Genomic DNA, 6097 nt, shown 5'->3' on the forward strand with positions numbered 1-6097 from the left:
CGCAGGCTCAGCGGCCATGGCTCACGGGCCCAGCCGCTCCGCGGCATGTGGGATCTTCCCGGACCGGGGCACGAACCCGTGTCCCCTGCATCGGCAGGCGGACTCTCAACCACTGCGCCACCAGGGAAGCCCTATATATAGTTTTTTGATAAATGTATTCTCTCACAGTTCCAGAGGCTAAAAGTCAGAAATCAAGGTGTCGACAGGGTTGATTCCTTTTTGGAGGCTCTGAGGGAGAATCTGCTCCTGGCCTCTTCCTAGCTGCTGTCCTTGCTGGCAATCCTTGACACTCCCTGGCTTATAGCTGCATCCCTCCCCTCTTTGCCTCTGTCATCACATGGTTTACTCCCTGCCTGTTTCCATCTTTCTTTTAAGGACTCCAGTGATTGGGCTTAGGGTCCCCCACCCCCCATGCAATATGACCTTATCATGACTACATCTGTGAAGTCCCTATTTCCAAATACCATCACATTTACAGGATCTGGGGGTTAGGACTTCAGGACATTATCTTTTCGGGAGGGGAGGGACACATTTTGACCCCAAATGTTGGGGTCAGATGGGAAATCTATGGCTTCAGGATGCTGTGTGCCTGTGTTGGGGCCAGGATCCCAACATGCCCATTGGCCTCCTGGACCTCGCACGCCCTACGCACAGAGCCAGGCTAGCTGGGGTGACAGCAGAGGGCTGGGAGGGAGGGGCCACGCTCCTCCTCTGCGGGGGAGGGGAGACCTCCCAAGTGCTGTCCAGGTGGACCACCCAGGACGTGTGGGCAAGGCAAGGGGGCATTTTTCATGGCTGCTATGACCACACATCTCTCCCTGCAGCATGGTTTAAATCACCTGGACAGGAAAACCTCAAACTTAGAGTCTGGGCTGAAGGTGCTTTGTTTTTCTTGCTAATCAATTCTCTTGCTTTTGGCTAGTGGTTAGAAAGGTTTCAACACTTGACAGCTGAAAAGCTTGTTAGAAGCTCCTGGAAGACATCTTGGAAATACTCTACAGAAACGGAGCAAGTTAAATGAGAAATAATTACCTAGCGAGTAGGATTCATGACTGCACATTCTCAATGCTTGCCCAAAGAGAGCGTAGGGAAAATGTGTTAAGTGCTATTGTATTGTAGGAAATGTGAGGCCCAGGAAGGGTCATAATAAATAGTACCTAGGACTGTGGTCCCACACGGCTCTGCCTTGCCATTTCCTGGGAGAGCTGGGGAGTGCTTGGATGTCCATCTTGACCTGGGGATCTGCCCGGAGCAGTTCTTGGCTGAGAGTTTAGTGCTTGCGGGAACCAGATAGGAGCCTGTCTCGTTGAGCAGACTGATAGAAGCTGGTTCTGTCCCATCTTTCTGGCACGTCAAAAGGAGTTCATCTGAGCTAACATGTATCCATCTGGTGATGCTTGAAAAGCATTTGGTTTTCCCCAGGGTTCTCATGAAGCATGGCCTCCAACATTTAAGCAAGTCATGCTTCTGAGGCCAAGCAAAAAACACTGTCAAATGTTGAAGTCTCCAGGCTTCACTTAGGAAGAAATTCTACTTTGGTTATTTTAACAATGGCTTCAGTTACTAGGAACCCGGGTGCCCGGGTAGATAGACCCCTTGGGCTATCTGCTGACACTACCCTTCACCTTTTGGGCCTCTGCCCCAGGGCTGGCCACACAGACTCTTTTTCTTGGGCCAGACTGAGGTCTCTTAAATGTGACTCAGACTGGAGATTAGGCCCAGCCAGAGGAGATAATTGTTTCTAGTCTGGTTTTTCCTCGGGAGGAGGAAGTTCCCCTCCGAACTTCGCTGAGACGTCACCCGTTATGAATTTCCCTTCAGCTGCTCCCTCCTGTTCCCCAGGTTTTGAGCACTGGACCTTCGCATTCTGCACGTCCCCGCTCCCAGTTTCCTTGAGTCCAGAATCCTAGCACCCACCTCTCTCCTGAGGGCCAGGTCTAATGTCCCCGTGTCTGCCGGGGATTGATCATCACCTCGAATGCAACATTTCTTACAGTCACTGTTCGTTCTGCGGCTCCCTTAGAAACGACCTGGCTCTCTCTGCCTGACTTACTTCACTTAGTATGATAATCTCTAGGTCCTATAGTCACTATCTTGTAATAAACTATAATGGAAAAGAACACGAAAAAGAATATACATAGGTATGTATAACTGAATCACCGTGCTGTACGCCTGAAACTAACACAACACTGTAAATCAACTATACTTCAATTAAAAAACTTTAAGTTAAAAAAAAAACAAAAAACAAAACCCTTAACGACCTGGCCCGTGACGAGTGAGGCTTCAGTCACTCAAGCTTAAGTTAGATCGCATGGGCAATCAGCTGTTCGGCCTTGCAGGGTTCTTCTCCCTCCTAAATTCTCACCGTCTTCTTTTCCTGTCTCACCACCAGGCTGGCTCACAGGCCTGTCAATGCTCGGCTGCAAGAGCTTCCCTCCTGACCGCTCTCTGGCTCGCGGCGACTCAAAATTCTTACGGCAGCTTGATTGGTGCTCTTAACTTCGCAACTCTGTGCTCCTGTCGCTTTCCTGCTAAGAAACCTCCCAGGGCGCCCCTCTTCTCCATCACGTTGAAGCACCCATTCCTCCTCCTGGAATGAAGGCTCTTTTCAAAACGGGCCTTTTGTCGGGGAGGCATGGCATTCCCTTCGCGTGTTCTGTTTCAGGCACGATGGCTATCATCGTCCTTTTTCAACCTCTGGGCCTTCCCTCTTTTTCTTCCCGCCACACCGCGCCGCATGTGGGATCTTAGTTCCCCGACCAGGGATCGAACCTGTGCCCCCTGCAGTGGAAGCATGGAGTTTTAACCACTGGACCGCCAGGGAAAGTCCCTGGGCCTTTCCTGTAAATCCATTCTTTGCAATGCCCAAGCTCTCATCCTCATCTCCATCTGTTTCATCACCAACCTTCAAGGCTTATCTCAGTTGCCTCCCCACCTTGCTGAAACCTCATCACACTTCTGAGGCCTCACCTGTGGTATATGCACAGAAAGGTACTTGTATTTGAACTTGTGACTTGCACGCTACTTGAGTCCCTGGGCCCAGTAGATGCCTGGTGTATCAAACTGAGTGTGGGCAAAGGCTGACTCCATGCTCCCTGGCCCCATGTCCCAGCCACTTCTGGCCCATCACAGCCTTGCTTTGTCTCCTCCTTTTTAAAAATTTTTATTTATTTATATTTTGGCTGCATTGGGTCTTTGTTGCTGCGTGCGGGCTTTCTCTAGTTTAGGTGAGCAGGGGCTACTCTTGGTTGCGGTGCACGGGCTTCTCGTTGCGGTGGCTTCTCTTGTTGCTGAGCACGGGCTCTAGGCTCGTGGTCTTCAGTAGCTGCGGTGCATGGGCTCAGTAGTTGTGGCGCACGGGCTCAGTTGCTCTGCGGCGTGTGGGATCCTCCCGGACCAGGGCTCGAACCCTTGTCCCCTGCATTGGCAGGCGGATTCTTAACCACTGCGTCACCAGGGGAGTCCTCTCCTCTTTTTAATCAGACACAGGCAATAAATTTGACACAGAAGGAACTGCCCTCCTCCCCCAACCCTCACTAATTTTATGTTTTGTTGGAGGCAAAAGCAAATTTCCAAGATTCAAGTCAATACCAATTTCGAATTATTTCTGCCAGTTGGAAAAGAAAACTTTGAAAAATACATGTGACTTTTTTCTTTCAACTTGGGAAAAAATTTGAAAGCTATAGCCTTTCAAGGAAACAGGATACTTTAAAGAAAAAAACAAAAAAACACCAGCCTGGCTTTATGTAGTTCAATCCTGTCAAGCTAATCTAATCTTTTGTGACAAAGCAACAGACCTGGTAGATCAAGGGGGAAAACAATAGTTGGAATTTATCTTTGCTGCCTTCAAAACTTTTGATTCCTGGGCCCCAAGATGAGAGAGAGCCAGTTCTAGCTGGGGAACAGAAGTGGCCTCTTTAGGGGGTCAGCCCTGAGCCCAGTGGTCCTGAACATCGCCTAAAAGGGCCAACTGACAGAAAAAGGGAACATATTCAAAGTCAGCATTAATCTCAAGGTGGGGTCGGGGGTGTCGATAAATAATCAGCAAGAAAAGGAACACTGGTAATTACTTAAATGATCGACACAAGTGTGCAGTCTTGACTAGAAGAGAGTTCACGTTTGGGGAAAACTACATCATCAATACAGCTTTAGGCTAAGAACAGGAGACTGGTATGAAGCTACATAACACGTAGGAATCCTGCAGTCCTAAATTTGCATTAACTGGGTCCCCTTCCAAAATCCACGGCTAAAGATGGGAAAGAGAATTTGGACAACATTCAAGGGAGAGCCACAGAGGTAATTCAACTAAGGCTGGGACATGGGAATTGAAGACTTCTACCAAAAAGTTAAATGAATTTGGTTTATTGAATTTAGAGATGGACAACCTTATAAGGGCAGTAACAAACAAGAATAGAAATAGGTTTCAGTTATAACACATGAGAATAAAATTAAATGTAAAGAAGACTTTCCTTAGTCTTAAGATCGTTAAGTGGGTTGTTAAAGTAGAACGGATCTCTGTAGGATGGTTGGAGGGTGCTAGGGGTTTACTGATGGGCAGACCCAGAGAACCCCTGAAAGTAAGTCTCCACCCCACATTGTTATGAGGTTACTTCAAAGTACAGTTGAGCCTTGAGCGACACAGGTTTGAAATGCACAGGTCCACATGTACACGAATTTTTTCAGTAGTGAATGCTACAGTACCACGCAATCCAAGGTTGGCTGAATCAGCTGATGGGGAATTGCGGCTAAGGAGGAACCACGGATACGGAGGGCTGACTATAAGTTACACGTGGATTTTTGACTACACGGAAGTCAGGGCTCTAACCCCCGTGCTGTTCAAGGGTCAACTGTTCTTAAAATCCAAAATGGAAAATAAGAGGCGGCCAGTGCCTCAAGTGTTATAATGGCTTCAGGTTTAGTTGGCATTTATAAAAAGAAATTCAAACACAGAATGAAGCTGTTCCTTAAGACCAGTGTTGGGGACACTAGCAGTGAGCCAGCACTATCCTGTATGTGGATACAGTGCACATTTGAGCTGTGGTGCAGCCAGACAGCACACAGGTACTGGGATTCTTTCTATCCTCTCACTTTCACTATCAACAAGCTCCTGATAAAGTCTCTAATCTAAGAAGATGGTAACATTGGAAATTTGAGTGTAGGGCAACCAAAGCTATCCATGTCTGTTCCTGAACACTATCCCGTTCAAACATTTCTCTTTGAGGTGTGATATGGCATGGAGAAAAGAAAGAACACAGTGTCCCTGCAACACTGCTGAGAACTCATAATCACACAGTCATTTGTATGTAAGTTTTCTTTAAATTTAATCAGTCCTTTATAAAATTTCCCAATTAATTAGTAAAAGATGGCTTATTTTAATAGCCTAAAACATTGGTCACTATTTAAACAGGACATTCTAAAAAAAAAAAAGCAATCACATAATAGTTTATAGTAATTTACAAGTGGACGGTATACATTTAGATACAGAGGTAGAAGTTCACTTTTACAACGGTTCACTAATACACATTTACCAAATTCAAGGCACAAAATAGTTTGCTTTACAAAAAAATACTGTAAAAATGTCATTTGCTGTTCTACAATGTGAATAAAACTTTCAAAAGAATCTTTACACCCTTCCATATGTACTCCACAGTATAAGATTTTTTTCCCCCTTGCTAATCATAGTTGGCACAAAAATGGGGACGTTTTTAAATGCAGAAGTTCCCATTTTTAGAAACTGTTTCTTTGCAGAGCTGCTATGTATTCTAGATCAAAGTCCATCCAAAGAAATGAAACACAGCAACTTCCTGAGGAAAGGGCACTTTCTGTATGCAGCAAAATTCATAGGTAGAAAATGTATGATCTTTTTTTGGATCAATAGGTCTCCAGGGGAATAGATACTCAAGGAAAGATCTCAGAGACTCATTTTAAAATTCGACCAACACTGTAGTCGTTATGAGTTTAACAAAGAGACCTGATCACCTTTACTGGAACAATCAGACATCATCACCTACTTCCAACTGACAGAGATTTCAAAATGCCATTTTCAAAGAGCTGTACATACAAACGCAATGAAAGAGCCACACAGGCTTTGCAAAAC

This window comes from Delphinapterus leucas, chromosome 17, assembly GCF_059928025.1.
Source record: "Delphinapterus leucas isolate spDelLeu-1000000601 "Yukka" chromosome 17, BTC_Dleu_Yukka2, whole genome shotgun sequence".
NCBI classification, from domain to species: domain Eukaryota; kingdom Metazoa; phylum Chordata; class Mammalia; order Artiodactyla; family Monodontidae; genus Delphinapterus; species Delphinapterus leucas.